This window comes from Primulina eburnea, chromosome 3 (genome assembly GCF_022965805.1).
Source record: "Primulina eburnea isolate SZY01 chromosome 3, ASM2296580v1, whole genome shotgun sequence".
Taxonomy (NCBI): domain Eukaryota; kingdom Viridiplantae; phylum Streptophyta; class Magnoliopsida; order Lamiales; family Gesneriaceae; genus Primulina; species Primulina eburnea.
In genome coordinates, this window is record NC_133103.1 from 20,896,295 (window position 1) to 20,913,827 (window position 17,533).

Below are 17,533 nucleotides of genomic sequence, written 5' to 3' on the forward strand. Positions count from 1 at the left end.
GTTCACGGCTCATGTCTACAAGAAAGGAAAAGAATTCATAGATGCAAGAGAATAAGCTTAATTCATAGCATAATTCTGCATCATTTATTCATTTAATTATCATCTTCTTCTACCCACACTTCCCTTTTATTTCAACACATTCATATAAAACAATTTTTTTATTGCATTGATCCTCGACCTATCCAAAATTTCATATCTGATTAGCACCCAAAATTTATTTTTGATTTATTAGCGCGAAAGGACATATACTCTAAATTTTTCGGTATGAGTTAGTGTATATGCTTAAAACTTAGGTAATTGATGTGGGATTTTAGAACGAATACAAATTAGGGTTTTTTTGTACCTTTAGTACTCCATTTGATTTTTCATAAAGCTCAATATGAGACACTGGGGATAAAAAAAATTTAATTTCATTTGATAGACTCAAAAGGCTCAAATGGTTCAAAAAATCGCCTAAATCATTATTAATCACACATTAGTCATATATTCGCCTCGAAAAATGCTCGAGCAAGTTCTAGATTACTTTCAATTCACCAATCAACTCATAAATACTGATTAGGTGTAATTCAATAATTGAACGGGTTTCTGAATTACAAATGCAAGAATTTGCGCATCTCATTATATTCATGTAAGCTCAAGGGGCTATGAAATGGTAATAGTGTCAAGGCAAATAAGCCCAAAATATTTCAAATAAATGCTTAGATAATTTCTGAAACGTCTCGTGTTCTTGTGTTTAAAATGCACTAGATTTTTTTTTTTTTTTTTAAATTTCGGACAACATAAAAATATTTTAATAAAATATTTTTCCCATGATCTAGAACATTCGCTAGCTAGCATTTTCAAAATCAAGTGAATAGGCATAAAAATCAGATCATCGCATGAGTTACTGAACCTAAAAAAAACAATAATCGTGAAACGTATTTTCCTCTCCAAAACCACTCTAAAGCATAAATAAATGATTTTAAAATCTTTTAACGTAAAATCATAATCCCTAATCATGAGTGCGGAAAAACAGTAGAAGCGCTGGTCCTCGGGTTGTGTGCACCTTCAGTCCAGTCATCTCATGCGTCAAGCCCTCCCTCAACCTCACCTGCATCCATCACACCTAGTGAGTCTAATGACTCAACACACCAAATCTCTGTAACGAGTAATAGATATAAAATCACATGCACAGTGAAAATACTTGTACTTAAAATATCATTTCATGAAAATGCATAAACTTGAGCATGAACATTTTCGTAAATATTTTCCTGAAATGCATAACATGAACTTGAGCCTTTACCTTTTTCCTTGATCATAACATGATATAATAACATGACGTGATGACGTGATTTCTTTTCATGATCATAACATTATCTTTCTCTTGATTGAATTCAGATCGTTAATTGTGACTTTCCTGACGTGACATTACATGACATGACGATGGTACCATCTACATGAAACCACAGTACTGGGCGGCGGGGACATCAGCGACACAAGATCGTCAACTGAGCCTTGGCCTATTCTTGATCATAACCTCAAATCCTCAATTCCTGACATGACATGACATGACGATGGTACCATCTACATGAAACCACAGTACTGGGCGGCGGGGACATCAGCGACACAAGATCGTCAACTGAGCCTTGGCCTATTCTTGATCATAACCTCAAATCCTCGTAGTCACAATTACTTCACTTTCATCAATATTTTCATGTTTTCATCATCTTATAAAATCATGCATGAATGTATTTTCTTTTGAAACCAAACGTGCACCATGTATTTTAAATGTCAATTTTAATCATAAAATTTCATGGACATTTAAAATAAATCATAAATAAATCATGAACATTTCATAAGCATTTAAAAATGCACATAATATCATAAAAACTGCATTTAGGGCACTGCCATGACCTTACTAATTTTAGGTGTAAAAAGACCGTTTTACCCCTGGACGTGACATTTTATGTTTCTGACTTTTTTTCTTGATTTCTTGATTATAACATGTCCCAAATATTTATTTAAGCTTACATGAATTTTCTCATATTTTTATTTAGCTTAAAACGCGGACTTTTTAATTTAATCTTGAAACGTGACGTACTAATGCGTTTAAATCCCGAATTAAACCAAACCTTAGCATAAAATTCCCAAATTAGAAATTTGGACTTATAATAATTAATTAAGCTTAAACCTAATTTTTCATGATTTTATAAAGCTTAAAACTAGGCATTTCTCTTAATTCGTTCGTTAGCGTTTCGTGCGGCGATTAAATCCCGAATAAATACCAAAACTCATTATTTTGACCCCAAATTTTAAACAAAGCATTTTTAAGATTTATTCTCCCTTTCCAAGTCATGAACCGCACCCGTGAAGCCATGGAATCAAATTTAGCTTTTTAATTTTCGTTTTGACACCTTATCGAACGCACCGAGCCATCTCCTAATTTACCCGAGCTACGCCCGAGCCGCCTTGAACCAAAACCTAGCCAACATACCTAGGGACCTTACTGTGCAAGCCCAGCTAAAAATCATGACCCTAACCCGTTCAAAGAGCCTACTGAACTTGACCCAATTTCTGTTTGCTTTGTGCGTGTAGCACCTTGGGATCTTAGGACTCCTACCTAGGCTAGGACCACTTCCAGCCTCGAACCACCTGACCCCCCATGACCCTGACCTTCCTTGGACCAAGCCCAAACCCAGCCCGGACCAGCCCAGCCCCTGGAACCCACGCAGCAAGCCACCCCAAGAGCACAGCAGCCTCGCCCAAGCTTACTGCCATTATCTATCCTCTCGTTCCTTGGACCAGCAGCCAACCCATCTGTCCCAGCCCCTGGCCCGACCCATGCCCATCATCCTGGGACCCTAAGGACCTAGCCTGGCTCGCCCAAGCCAGCCGCGAGCCACCCCTTTCCTTCCCTGCAACACAGCAGCAACCTACGCCACCCTTAATTCTCTGCATCTCACGGGTGGCATGGGGAAGAGTCCTTGTGCTCTTGGGCTCTTCCCTAACCAACTAACTCGAGTCCTAGCGTGGCTAGGACTCTCCCCTGACTCCTACCATGACCCTGGCTACCCACACCAGCCTCTATACATGAAACCCGAACCCTTAAAACACCCATGACAGATTTAGTAAAGCCATTTACTTGTTCCCTGATGTGTGGTGTTCGTGTGGGTCTGGAAATTCTTTTAACATGTATAGACATCAATTTTATCAATTCTTAACATCATGGCAGCCCTTTTTAAACACATGAAACATGTAAGACATGAATCGACACATGAAAACGTTAGTTCGTAGCACGTATACGTAAAAACCGAATTTTCTGGAATAAGACTTCATGTTCTTCGCACATACATAAATTAAATCAATACTATGATGTAATGGACGAGAAAAGGAAGATATTGGCGTGCCTTTGCGTCGTAAACGCACGATATACCGACGGCGACGAAGAACGGGAAGAACCGAAGCTTGTAACTCTCAAAACTTTGAAGGGAAAAAGGCTATCTCCCCTACGGCAGCAACTACTGAAGCGCCGAGGGAGAGTTTTGTTTTTTTCTGAAAATCCTTTGTGCGGCGTGTATCAGTGAGTGGCGTGAGTTTGATGTGCGCTAGGCTTAGGTTAAATTGTTATTTATATGTTAACTAATTTGTTAAATAGGCTTAAGGCCTAATAAACTTTTAATTAAGCCCACTTAGTGCAAGCTAGGCTCTTAATCAATTTATAAAATGGTTTTCATAAAAATCGATAATTAATTAAATAGCCGGACGGCTTAAAAGATCGCATTTTAGTTGAAAATCCAACACCGATAAAAAAATTAGTCCCGGCGTATAAAATCACCGCAAAATTCCTAGTTTTCAAAAATACGAGAAGCCATCTCCCCTAAATTAAATAATTAAAATTAATTATTTAATTAAAACATTTTTTTAGCCCTCGGTCTCCGTTCCTCGATCGTCACTTGAATATCTTTTTAAAAATACAGTTTAATGCAACCATGCAGAAAATATATTTTAAACATGTCAAAATGCACCACATAAATAACTCATGCAATTAAAATATTTATTTAAAAATACCAAAGAATTTAATAATTCAAATGCATGTAGTTCGCGTGGACCTTTAAATTTTCGGGACGTTACAATCTCCCCCCCTTAAATTGAATTTCGTCCTCGAAATTCGCTTATCCTCGATAATCAAAAGTTTAGACTTAGTTCTAGTATCCCAAAAAAAATCAACGCTTCCACTGCGCTACTCTGATAAAACTTATGTTCTAGAATGTCCTTACGTCTACTAGCTCCCAATTAATTTTACCTTCTAAATCCTTATTTCTAAATCGTAACTTAAAAAGAACCATAATTACTTAATGCTATACTATTATAACCTCGAATTTTCATTTTTTCTTAAAATTCTCATTAATAAAAGATGGATAACTAAACTTATCGTAAATTACTTTCTTATTTTTTTACCAAAATACTCATCAACTTATCAAATTTAAATCTTAAAATCCCAAACGCATCCGCTAATGCTTGATTAAAATTTCTTATAATACTAAAACCAGGATAACCCAAGGTTTTGAATATTTTTAAAAGTCTAAATCAACTCAATTCTTATCAGTTAACCCATTCAAGTATTGCTTATTGCTAAGCTAGTCCCCAAATTCCGTAAAATTTGCAAAATCAATTCTTAATTTCCTCAAAAATCATCCTAATTGGTCCTTAATTTTCGAAAATCCTATGATTAACCCATAAATTTAGGCGTTCTTAATTTCTTTCTACCGGTTTCCCATAACATAATTTCAATAAATTTAAACTTATTTACTCAAAAATCAATGACTATAACAAATTTTACATGCCATCAAAACTTAAAATTCCAATTTATACATTTTCTTATTTTCAAGTCATTGCAAATCCTCAAATCATTATTTCTCATGAGTAATTCCCAAAAATTTATTCGACTAGTAACCATGATTCATAAATATTTTCTTAAAAAAAATCTACGTGTCCCCAAAGCATTCATAATATTCACGATTAACTTATGACCCAAAAGTAGAATGTCAATACTAAAATCCAAAAATCAACGTAGTCCAATTCCACCACAAATCCCACATGCGTTGAAATAGAATAATTTCTTATTCCGCAACGTAACACGTATAAAAATCATGAAGCATATAATCTTTTAGCATAACAAAGTCATGCAACTATGCAGGAAGAAAATCGTTTACCATGCAACCTTAAACACCAACGTCATTCACTTCAAAACGTGTATGCACATGTAGCTCAAACATATAGATCATGTAAACGTGTAGGTAACATCATAAAATCATAATAAGCATTTAAACTTACAACTTTGAGGCTTGACAACTGATCTTCCCGGCACTGATGGTGGCACAACCCTTTACAGAACCATTGGCTCTGATACCAACTGAAACGTCTCGTGTTCTTGTGTTTAAAATGCACTAGATTTTTTTTTTTTTTTTTTAAATTTCGGACAACATAAAAATATTTTAATAAAATATTTTTCCCATGATCTAGAACATTCGCTAGCTAGCATTTTCAAAATCAAGTGAATAGGCATAAAAATCAGATCATCGCATGAGTTACTGAACCTAAAAAAAACAATAATCGTGAAACGTATTTTCCTCTCCAAAACCACTCTAAAGCATAAATAAATGATTTTAAAATCTTTTAACGTAAAATCATAATCCCTAATCATGAGTGCGGAAAAACAGTAGAAGCGCTGGTCCTCGGGTTGTGTGCACCTTCAGTCCAGTCATCTCATGCGTCAAGCCCTCCCTCAACCTCACCTGCATCCATCACACCTAGTGAGTCTAATGACTCAACACACCAAATCTCTGTAACGAGTAATAGATATAAAATCACATGCACAGTGAAAATACTTGTACTTAAAATATCATTTCATGAAAATGCATAAACTTGAGCATGAACATTTTCGTAAATATTTTCCTGAAATGCATAACATGAACTTGAGCCTTTACCTTTTTCCTTGATCATAACATGATATAATAACATGACGTGATGACGTGATTTCTTTTCATGATCATAACATTATCTTTCTCTTGATTGAATTCAGATCGTTAATTGTGACTTTCCTGACGTGACATTACATGACATGACGATGGTACCATCTACATGAAACCACAGTACTGGGCGGCGGGGACATCAGCGACACAAGATCGTCAACTGAGCCTTGGCCTATTCTTGATCATAACCTCAAATCCTCAATTCCTGACATGACATGACATGACGATGGTACCATCTACATGAAACCACAGTACTGGGCGGCGGGGACATCAGCGACACAAGATCGTCAACTGAGCCTTGGCCTATTCTTGATCATAACCTCAAATCCTCGTAGTCACAATTACTTCACTTTCATCAATATTTTCATGTTTTCATCATCTTATAAAATCATGCATGAATGTATTTTCTTTTGAAACCAAACGTGCACCATGTATTTTAAATGTCAATTTTAATCATAAAATTTCATGGACATTTAAAATAAATCATAAATAAATCATGAACATTTCATAAGCATTTAAAAATGCACATAATATCATAAAAACTGCATTTAGGGCACTGCCATGACCTTACTAATTTTAGGTGTAAAAAGACCGTTTTACCCCTGGACGTGACATTTTATGTTTCTGACTTTTTTTCTTGATTTCTTGATTATAACATGTCCCAAATATTTATTTAAGCTTACATGAATTTTCTCATATTTTTATTTAGCTTAAAACGCGGACTTTTTAATTTAATCTTGAAACGTGACGTACTAATGCGTTTAAATCCCGAATTAAACCAAACCTTAGCATAAAATTCCCAAATTAGAAATTTGGACTTATAATAATTAATTAAGCTTAAACCTAATTTTTCATGATTTTATAAAGCTTAAAACTAGGCATTTCTCTTAATTCGTTCGTTAGCGTTTCGTGCGGCGATTAAATCCCGAATAAATACCAAAACTCATTATTTTGACCCCAAATTTTAAACAAAGCATTTTTAAGATTTATTCTCCCTTTCCAAGTCATGAACCGCACCCGTGAAGCCATGGAATCAAATTTAGCTTTTTAATTTTCGTTTTGACACCTTATCGAACGCACCGAGCCATCTCCTAATTTACCCGAGCTACGCCCGAGCCGCCTTGAACCAAAACCTAGCCAACATACCTAGGGACCTTACTGTGCAAGCCCAGCTAAAAATCATGACCCTAACCCGTTCAAAGAGCCTACTGAACTTGACCCAATTTCTGTTTGCTTTGTGCGTGTAGCACCTTGGGATCTTAGGACTCCTACCTAGGCTAGGACCACTTCCAGCCTCGAACCACCTGACCCCCCATGACCCTGACCTTCCTTGGACCAAGCCCAAACCCAGCCCGGACCAGCCCAGCCCCTGGAACCCACGCAGCAAGCCACCCCAAGAGCACAGCAGCCTCGCCCAAGCTTACTGCCATTATCTATCCTCTCGTTCCTTGGACCAGCAGCCAACCCATCTGTCCCAGCCCCTGGCCCGACCCATGCCCATCATCCTGGGACCCTAAGGACCTAGCCTGGCTCGCCCAAGCCAGCCGCGAGCCACCCCTTTCCTTCCCTGCAACACAGCAGCAACCTACGCCACCCTTAATTCTCTGCATCTCACGGGTGGCATGGGGAAGAGTCCTTGTGCTCTTGGGCTCTTCCCTAACCAACTAACTCGAGTCCTAGCGTGGCTAGGACTCTCCCCTGACTCCTACCATGACCCTGGCTACCCACACCAGCCTCTATACATGAAACCCGAACCCTTAAAACACCCATGACAGATTTAGTAAAGCCATTTACTTGTTCCCTGATGTGTGGTGTTCGTGTGGGTCTGGAAATTCTTTTAACATGTATAGACATCAATTTTATCAATTCTTAACATCATGGCAGCCCTTTTTAAACACATGAAACATGTAAGACATGAATCGACACATGAAAACGTTAGTTCGTAGCACGTATACGTAAAAACCGAATTTTCTGGAATAAGACTTCATGTTCTTCGCACATACATAAATTAAATCAATACTATGATGTAATGGACGAGAAAAGGAAGATATTGGCGTGCCTTTGCGTCGTAAACGCACGATATACCGACGGCGACGAAGAACGGGAAGAACCGAAGCTTGTAACTCTCAAAACTTTGAAGGGAAAAAGGCTATCTCCCCTACGGCAGCAACTACTGAAGCGCCGAGGGAGAGTTTTGTTTTTTTCTGAAAATCCTTTGTGCGGCGTGTATCAGTGAGTGGCGTGAGTTTGATGTGCGCTAGGCTTAGGTTAAATTGTTATTTATATGTTAACTAATTTGTTAAATAGGCTTAAGGCCTAATAAACTTTTAATTAAGCCCACTTAGTGCAAGCTAGGCTCTTAATCAATTTATAAAATGGTTTTCATAAAAATCGATAATTAATTAAATAGCCGGACGGCTTAAAAGATCGCATTTTAGTTGAAAATCCAACACCGATAAAAAAATTAGTCCCGGCGTATAAAATCACCGCAAAATTCCTAGTTTTCAAAAATACGAGAAGCCATCTCCCCTAAATTAAATAATTAAAATTAATTATTTAATTAAAACATTTTTTTAGCCCTCGGTCTCCGTTCCTCGATCGTCACTTGAATATCTTTTTAAAAATACAGTTTAATGCAACCATGCAGAAAATATATTTTAAACATGTCAAAATGCACCACATAAATAACTCATGCAATTAAAATATTTATTTAAAAATACCAAAGAATTTAATAATTCAAATGCATGTGGTTCGCGTGGACCTTTAAATTTTCGGGACGTTACAATTTCTTTGTTTGCAAACATCTAACTCGAGGTCATGTGATTTTCACGAAAGTTTCAGTCATCAATTGTCTACTTAGTATTACAAGTAATATAATGTTTTCTAGGCATAAATGAGGTCAATAATCATGGCACAATGCATGTAATGGATGTAAACTTCAATTAATTATTATAAAAAAACATCGACTCATTCACTGATTTTGCATTTGATTTCCTTCCTCATCATTGACCACACAAGACACTAGTGTGTATGCAAGAATATGAAAGCGACCAACAAAGAAACCTTATCCAAAGTATCGACAAATCAAACCAGTATAAACACAAATTAATTCCAAACAAAACCAAACACCCCCCAAAACTTAGATACGTGCATTCTCCCCAATGTACAATAATCAATCAAAGAAAAGAGTTCACGTACCTCTGGATACAAGCATCAGAACTTCTCATTGTCACCCTCCACCATGTCCTCATCTTCTCCCATAGGTTCGTCCTCGTTGGGATATGCAGGCCAAATGGGTGGTTGTGGGAATGGAATGTACTGGAATTGGGGTCAGGAAATCTCTAGGCTAAAGCAGTGGTCAAGTTTGCATGTACATCATATAGGCCCGTGTATATGTCCACCAGAGCCGTACCTGTGTTGAATGAGACCTGAAACGAAAATTGGAAAATAGGCCCTCTTGTTACAATAATAAATATAAAATTCAATTTGGAAATTACAAATATACTAATAAATACATAAATATATCAAAATCAATATATTACATCAATAACAACTCAATAAATATTTAAAATAACTACATAAATACTTTTCGTCTAGCTTTTTTAGATGCGAAAATATTTATCAAATCCGTGTAATCTAATTGTCAAATCATTTCTTTCTCAATCGACAATATAATTAACTTATTTAGTCTATCTTGCGACATTGTTGATCGAAGATAATTCTTGTAAAAATACACTTTTAGTCTCTATAATTTTAGAAAATACAAAATCAAAGAATTCTTTGAGTCGAAATAACAAACTACAAAATCAAAGGACAAAAAAAAAAAACAATGAATTTCATCTTTCAACGGTCCACACATTCAAGCTCTATTCACACTTTGTTTTTGAAACGACCTCGATTTTTTTTTCCTAATATTAAATCATAAATTCTAAATTACTAAATAAAATAATTTAACATAATCAACCATCATAATAATTTAGCATATGAAATCTCAAGTGCATAAAATAAATCCTAAATCATATCCTAACCAAAATTCCTAAATCGACCTTTGAAAAGATCACTAATAATAGATTAAAGCATAAAAATATCTCTAGTAAAAATCAATAAAAAAATCTATAAATCATAAACCTATCTAGCTAGTGCGGAAACATAAAGGCCATCGGGTGTGTACTGCTGCACTCGATCGACTCAATCGTCACCGTCTCCAAAAATCATCAAATCCTGCATAATACAAACCTAGTGAGTCTAAAAACTCAACACGTTCTAAATATAGATAACAAATAATACATATACATACATATGCATTTAAAAATCATATTTTTATTTAAAATAATCTTTTGAACATAAATAAACCATTAAAAATCATTTGAGCATAAATAAATCATAAATAGTAAAATCATTTTAAAATAACTTTAAACATAAATAAATCTTTTAAAAAATCATTTAAAAATAGCTTTAATCATTATCATAAATCATTAAAATCGTAGCTTTCAATCATATATCATTTTGGGTGAAGTTTGATCCTTGAAAGTGACTAACTTTTATCCTTTGGTTGACTGCAATCTTAGCTCCATATAGTCCATGGGGGTGTGCACTAGGCTCCATCGTGGAAATACGATCGTCGGGGTCCCTCTGGGGCCTTTTCCCATACACGGGGTCTCTCTAGGGCTTTGGCCCATAAACGGGATCGCTCTGGGGCCTTGGCCCGTATATGGGCTCTCTCTGGAGCCTTGGCCCTCATGTCATCCCACAAAATCATATATCATATATAATATCTTTTGTCACAGTCAATTCACATCCCTCAAAATATTTTTCATTTTTCTTTAAAAATCATAAAATAAGACAACTTTCCAAAAATAGCATTTTAAACATTATAAATCGCACAGCTTTACCATAAATAATAAAAATACATATTATCATCAAAATCATCATTTTACATCATATAATATCATTTAACATGCGTTATGATCCTTCGGGACGCTGCCAAGCGTTTTCGTATTTTCTTAAGTGTAAAAAGACTGTTTTGTCCATGGACGTAAAAATTCTCAAATTTATCTTTTTCTCACTTTTAATGACATGTGATTTAATGACATGTGATTATTCTAAATAATTATTTAAGCTTACATGAATTTTTTTCATATTTTTTATTTGAATCAAATCGATGACTTTTAAATTAATCTTTAAATAAGACATAATAATACGTTTTAATCCCGAATTAAACCAAACCTTAATATAAAATTCCCAAATTAAAAACTTAGACTTTAAATAATTATTTAAGCTTAAACCTAATTTTCCACAATTTTATAAAGCTTAAAACTAGCTGCTTCAATTAATTATTTAATTAACGTTTCGTGAGGCGATTAAATCCCGGAAAATTCCAAAACTCGTTATTTTGATCCCAAATTTTAAACACAACATTTTTATTATTTATTCTACCCTTCCAAGTCATGAGCAACACCCGTGGACACATAGATTCAATTTTTGTTATTAAATTCGAAATATTGACACCTAATCGAAACCATCGAGTCATCTCTTAATTTACTCGAGCCGCGCCCGAAGCCACCTCGAGCCAAACCCTAGACAACCCACCTAGGAACCTTCCTGACCAAGCCCAGCCCAAAGAAACTGCCCCTAGCTCACTAAAACCCTGCTGCAAAGTAAGACCAAATCTGCAAGTGTGTGTGGGTGAGACTCCTTGCATCTCTAGGACTTCTAGCCCAACTAGGACTCTTCCAGCTGTTAAACCATCGACCCCTGTCGACCCTTACTGACCCTAGACCACGCCAGCCTCGTCCCAAACCAGCCCAAGCCCCTGGACGCGACCAACAACCTATCTGAACCAACATGACAGCAACCTGCGCGTTGGTGCTTCTTCACGCCCTCTTGAACCAGCGGCCAGCCCAGCCACTCCAGCCCCTGGCATAGCCCTTGCCCATCATCCTTAGACCCTATAGGACCTACCTAACTCGCCCAAGCCCCAGCAGAGAGCCACTGAACGGCGCTGCAACCCTGCACAGAAACAAGTGCTGTGCACGCCCAAGCTGCTACCCCTTAGTCTCGGCCCTTAATCCCTCCAGCCACCATGAACCCAGGCCGCACCAGACCATGATCCGAACCCTAACCCTCTACCCTAGGCCCTGCTTGACCAGCTTGGCCCGCCCTTAGCACCGCTGCCCTCTCTCCCTAACCACAACAGCCGTGCTCCAGCTTGGGGGAGAGTCCTAGTTCATTAGGACTCTTCCCTAGCCACTCCCACGCACCTAGCCACCCTAGGACTCAACCTAGCCATAGACCACACCCTTAGGACCCAAACCCCAGACCTGGTCGAGCCCCATGGCTCCATGCACCACAAACGAGCCACTTGAACCACACATGCACACTAACCTCAAAAACTCAGGACTCTTCAATTCTGATTTTTAACCCATGATTTCCAGCTTTGTTTTCTCAATTACTTATTATGTTTTGGCTATAAATTTTTCATATTTTATCATGTTTTGGCAGCGTGTCCATCGGATTCAAAAACGTTTTTCAAATAAACGTAAAATCGTTGAAACTTTGAAAAATACGTATCCCACCATAAAATAATCGAACACCAATATTTTTCACGCATAAACAATTAAATCAAGCATATTATGATTTGTATGATGTTAAAAAAGTTAAGGAAACGTGCCTTTGTGTTTATAACGCTCGATTATTCGTTCTTCGGCGAGGGTGCGACGTTGGACGACAAGACGACGAAGAACACAAGCTTTTCTTTTCCTCCTTAATTTTGAAAATCTGAATTGTGTGTGCTAGGGTGATTTACGGCTGAATTAAAGGAGTTGTGGTGTTTTCAAAGCCTAGGATACTTATTTATAATTAATTAACAAGTTAAATGGGCTTTAGTTCGGGCTTGCATGATTAAGGACAATTGGACCTACTTAAATTAATAAAATTGGTCCCAATAATACTTAATTAATTAAATAATAAAAGTTTATAAAATAAGTTTCTCAAAAATAATATTTTTGATCTTTTAAAACTCCTTGTTTGCCCAAAACCGGCTTCCCGGGAAAAATCGAGCTCGACTCATAAAATAATTCGAACTCCAACATTTTTAGGAAAATTAGATCATTTTTAAATCATATTAGGAAGCCTTGACATTAATTAATGAAAAATACATATTCTTATCTTGGTCGTCCCCGGTATCTTTTTCCCTGCCTATTATCGAATATTCGGGTAAAAATATTTAATGTCATGAAAACATGTCACATAATCATTTAATCATGCAATCCTATATTTATTCATATAATAAACATCACGCTAGCATTTAAAAGCAATTAAATAAAACAATTACTCAATTAAAATATTTTTGCATGCATGTGATTTACGTGGACTGATTTTTCGGACGTTACAGTTTTAATTCCTTAGACTATTCACTTATTAATTACACAAGTGGTTCATAAATTTATATAAAACTCATAATTCAATTATAACTCATTACAGAATTTAAATCATGCGATGTGTGCTTTAGTTATATATTTAATTAACATGATCTCTATGCACATTACAGTGCCCATATCGCAAGTAATTTCATTTTCAATAAGAATCCTTTCATAGATTAATCTATAAATATAAATATAAATGTGTATTTTTAAAGAAGATATGAAATGGAAATAAAACACAATTCATGAAGAAAATTACTTATCTTCCGGCTCTGATGTCCACTGTTCCGTCATCTTTCTACAGTGCCTAGTGGGAGTCAAACTGTTGTCTTTGAAACTGCATATTCCTCTCTAGTTCAGCACTCACTCGTTTATGGTACGGGGCCTCGGCAGGATCTCAATTGATCTCAGAGGTATAGGCTCATGCACGCTCGTTGATGCTTCCCCAACTACTGCTCTACATCCCATACGCCGCAATATTAATTGTCTCAGTGTCAAATGCAATCATCTGCCCCCTAAGCCTGACCTTATATTATCCATGTTTCTCTTTTAGGTTGGCTTAAAATTCTCGAACTAACAATATTACGACATTGGCATGAGGTTTCACAAAGTTTTCTCACCCTCAGTCTTTGGCATGAACGAGCATTATGTGGTCCGGATGAGACATATCTAACCCTTTTTCATGGTGGATACTCTTTTCTAGAAGTGCCATATATTTGCTAGCAGTTGTGGCACCCTAGAAACAATGCCAATCAAAAGGCACCGACGAAGATGAGCCGTCATCCTTTGATTTCTTTTTTGGCGGCAACTTCCAAAATTTTGTAGTCAAAATTTCAAGAACACAATCCAAAATAGTCACAACAAAGACAACATCAAACCAACTCTAACACAGGTTAATCTCGGCAAGTTATCAAACACATCGTGAGCATAGTAAGGTTCGAAATATCGTCCCCTTAAACATCCGGTCAAAGAACTTCAATAAAAAATAATGCTACCTTGGTTTTGAAGAGTTGTAAGTTTGTGGAAATAACATCAAACTTCAAGCTTTCATATGTCGTCGTAACCTAATATATCCAAATTTTTGGACAAAACCCTAACCTCGAATTCGTGATGTTGCTGCATGAATCAGAGTTTGTGAACTGTAGAAGATGATATGGAATGATGTGATTGATCAATTGTATGAAAAAAAATAAAGGAAACGGCGGCTGAGGCGCTGCGTAAGTGGCACTGCAGTGCCTATGCTTCGAACTTTGGAAATCCTATATATATATTATATATTATATATAATGCACCTCAGCACTTGGCTATCAGTGCACTAGCTCCAGCCGCCTTTAACTCCTGAAATTTCTTAGAATCGACGCAGTAGCTACTACAATGTGGCACTGCTCTGATGTGGAAATTCAATCCACACAACGCTTATGAAACGTCTAGTATAGTTTTTAGGGGAAGTTGGTGTTCAGTACCCGTTTGATCTCTTTCTTTCTTTCCACTCCCTTCTTTATATCAATTACCTAAATTATCCCTCAACCTTACATTTAAATAATTGATTTTCTTTTTTAAATAACGGCTCATCATGCTTACGTAAAATAAATTAAATCTTATAACTCTTTGACCAAAGTGTCACCGGGTGTATTACGAACTGCTCTTCACAGTCCAACTACATGATTGCAACCGATGGTTACCGACGCAGATTCTTTCAACAGCAATCGGCACAACTCTAATTCATTTCCTACCTTAGAGTGTACAGTAAAAGATAGAATTTTGAAAATAATACATGAGAGGGGCTAAGAGCAAAGATCTCTTTATTCAAACACCAACATTTTATTAATACATAGTAACCTCCTGTAGAGGAGGATAAACTTGTTTAGCTACTCACAGTAGCTGAACTCACTACACACATACACTTGAAAGAAAGATCGATGCCTTCATCTTCCTTCTGCTTCTTTATTTATCGAATGCTCCTTCGGATTTGAAAGTCGGACTTCAAATCTTCATAAGCCTTTACAGCTTGCTTGGGGACCATATAGTGGTTGAGTGGTCCTTTCCTGCACTGTCTTTTTCTAGATTATTAATCTAGACGTCAAATTTTCTCATTCTTTTATTTCACCGCACTGCCAGTAGGAATGCGTTTGAAAAAGATCAGCTGTAATTTCGTCCCCTTTTTCTTGGAACGTTTTAGCTAATGATCTGAAGCTTTTAGCTCCTTCCTTTCATACTTGAGTTTTCGTTTTAAAACCTTCAGATATGTAAAATACATTTTCTGTAGATTTTCTTTCTTGGTGTGTTTCACTGGTTCCTATCTGTCCTTATTTATAGATGAAAATTTCGGTACCAGTTGTCTTGCTTTTATTCATTGGATTTTTAAAGATATAGTATCCAATATCCTTTTTTTTACCACTCATTATTAGTGGTTTTAGTGTCATTTACCACCTATCATTGGTGGTCCTTGTCCTTCTTTTGTAATGGTTTGGTCACATGTTCTTTTTAACTTTGTCGAGGAATCTTTGGCTTTCGATGTCCTCGAGGAAAACGTGAATGTGGTCCATCCCCACTTGTGCTTGTGTCGGTAAAGTATTTTTGATCAGATCTCGGTTTGAATCCTTTACCGAATTCAGGTTCCTTCCGGTTTTGGCATTCAAGGCAGATGTTTTCTGACCATCTTCCTATATGTGCCATGTTATAGAATTTTCGGCGAGTCTCTTTACTGGCCGGCAGCTTGCTGTTCCACAAAAGATTTCTTTTTTTCTCGAATAAATCTTCTGCAAAACTTGTGGTTTTTCCTGTCATGCTGTTTAACAGGAATGATCCGTTGACTGAATGATTATAAAATTTGAACGATAACTTTACTTTGTCCATCTCAGTGAGACAGACCCATAAACCTCATGCTCTTCGTGTAGACATTTCGTCTTCAGTAATCGAAGCAACCAGAGGTGTTTCTTCTGTTGGAGGATCCTTTATAAAATTTTGAACATTTGAATCTGGCCTCTTTAACTTGATGAAATGAAAGGCTTCATGTGAACCCTTCCCTGCTGATTCTGGGGCTGCACTGAAAAAATACAACTCCAGAATATCTCCTCTGGACAAATAATCATTATTCGCCCAAGTCTCATGAACAGCTTCCTGGATCCATTTTGGTAGTCTTGAGATTTCCGGAAAGCTTGGTGATGTAGTATAAACTGAGGCAAGAACCCCGAAATCATACCAGGCTTTGACCTTCTTGTGCTATGAATTAGGTTTCATCCATACCCTAGGATATTTCCTGAAACATCAACTCTATTGGTAGCTGGGTTAATGTCTACTCTTGTTTTTAATTTCTCCCAATTCTGTTGGTAAACCTGAAATGGAGTAATTGTAACTTCATTAGTATCAACCTTAGTTTTGCCTTTGTCAGTACGAGGCCTAAGGTTGATCTCTCCCTCTTCAATCCCCGAGGTGAAGGGTTGACTTGAGGACTCAAGATAAGGACCAGGAGTCTCAATTCTTGTTTCAGCCGACTAAACTGGTGATGATCCCGACTTAACACTTGTGCAAGGGGTATTTGAATCCACTGCTACAGGTATAGAGTCATGTACACGAAAACTCTCTATTTGGGAAACCAATGGCTTCTCAATGCCTTGGAGGATAGGCCTTTGCATTACAGACCATAACTGAGTATATGCCTGTAAACAACCTGTAATTCGATCAGAGACAATTATCTTATCAGCTTGTTGTAGCCTTCCCGCAACTTCTGCGTTAACGGCCAACTTGTTGAACTCGGTTTGAAGCATTTCAAGGTGTTCCCTCAAATGCCTCTGCATCTTGATAGTATCATCAATGTCAATGCTATCCATCTCTTGTTAAAAAATCTGCAAGAATATTTTCATGAGATTTTATTATCACAATATCAAATATATAATTCTGACATAGTGCTTGCCATCTTAATAATCTGGCTTTCTCAGGTTTAGATTCAATTCTATTCCTTAAGAAAGCTTTCACATGTGTATTATCAACTTTCAAAGTGAATTTCTTTGCAAGTAAGAATAATGACAATTTTTCAAAAGACCTTTTTACTACATAAAATTCTTTCTCGTTGATATGCCATATGATGGCTTCTGCATATGA

The 17,533-nt window shown here is 36.7% G+C and overlaps 2 long non-coding RNA genes across 2 annotated transcripts; one reads left to right on the forward strand and one right to left on the reverse strand.

Annotated features, from left to right (window-relative positions):
- Positions 1-13,756: 13,756 nt before the first annotated feature.
- LOC140828407 (uncharacterized) lies at positions 13,757-14,861 on the reverse strand. Its single transcript, XR_012117180.1, has 3 exons — positions 14,725-14,861; positions 14,053-14,571; positions 13,757-13,889 (listed from the first exon to the last, which is right to left on the reverse strand). It is a non-coding gene; the product is annotated as an uncharacterized lncRNA (long non-coding RNA).
- LOC140828408 (uncharacterized) lies at positions 13,883-14,475 on the forward strand. Its single transcript, XR_012117181.1, has 2 exons — positions 13,883-14,117; positions 14,159-14,475. It is a non-coding gene; the product is annotated as an uncharacterized lncRNA (long non-coding RNA).
- Positions 14,862-17,533: the final 2,672 nt, after the last annotated feature.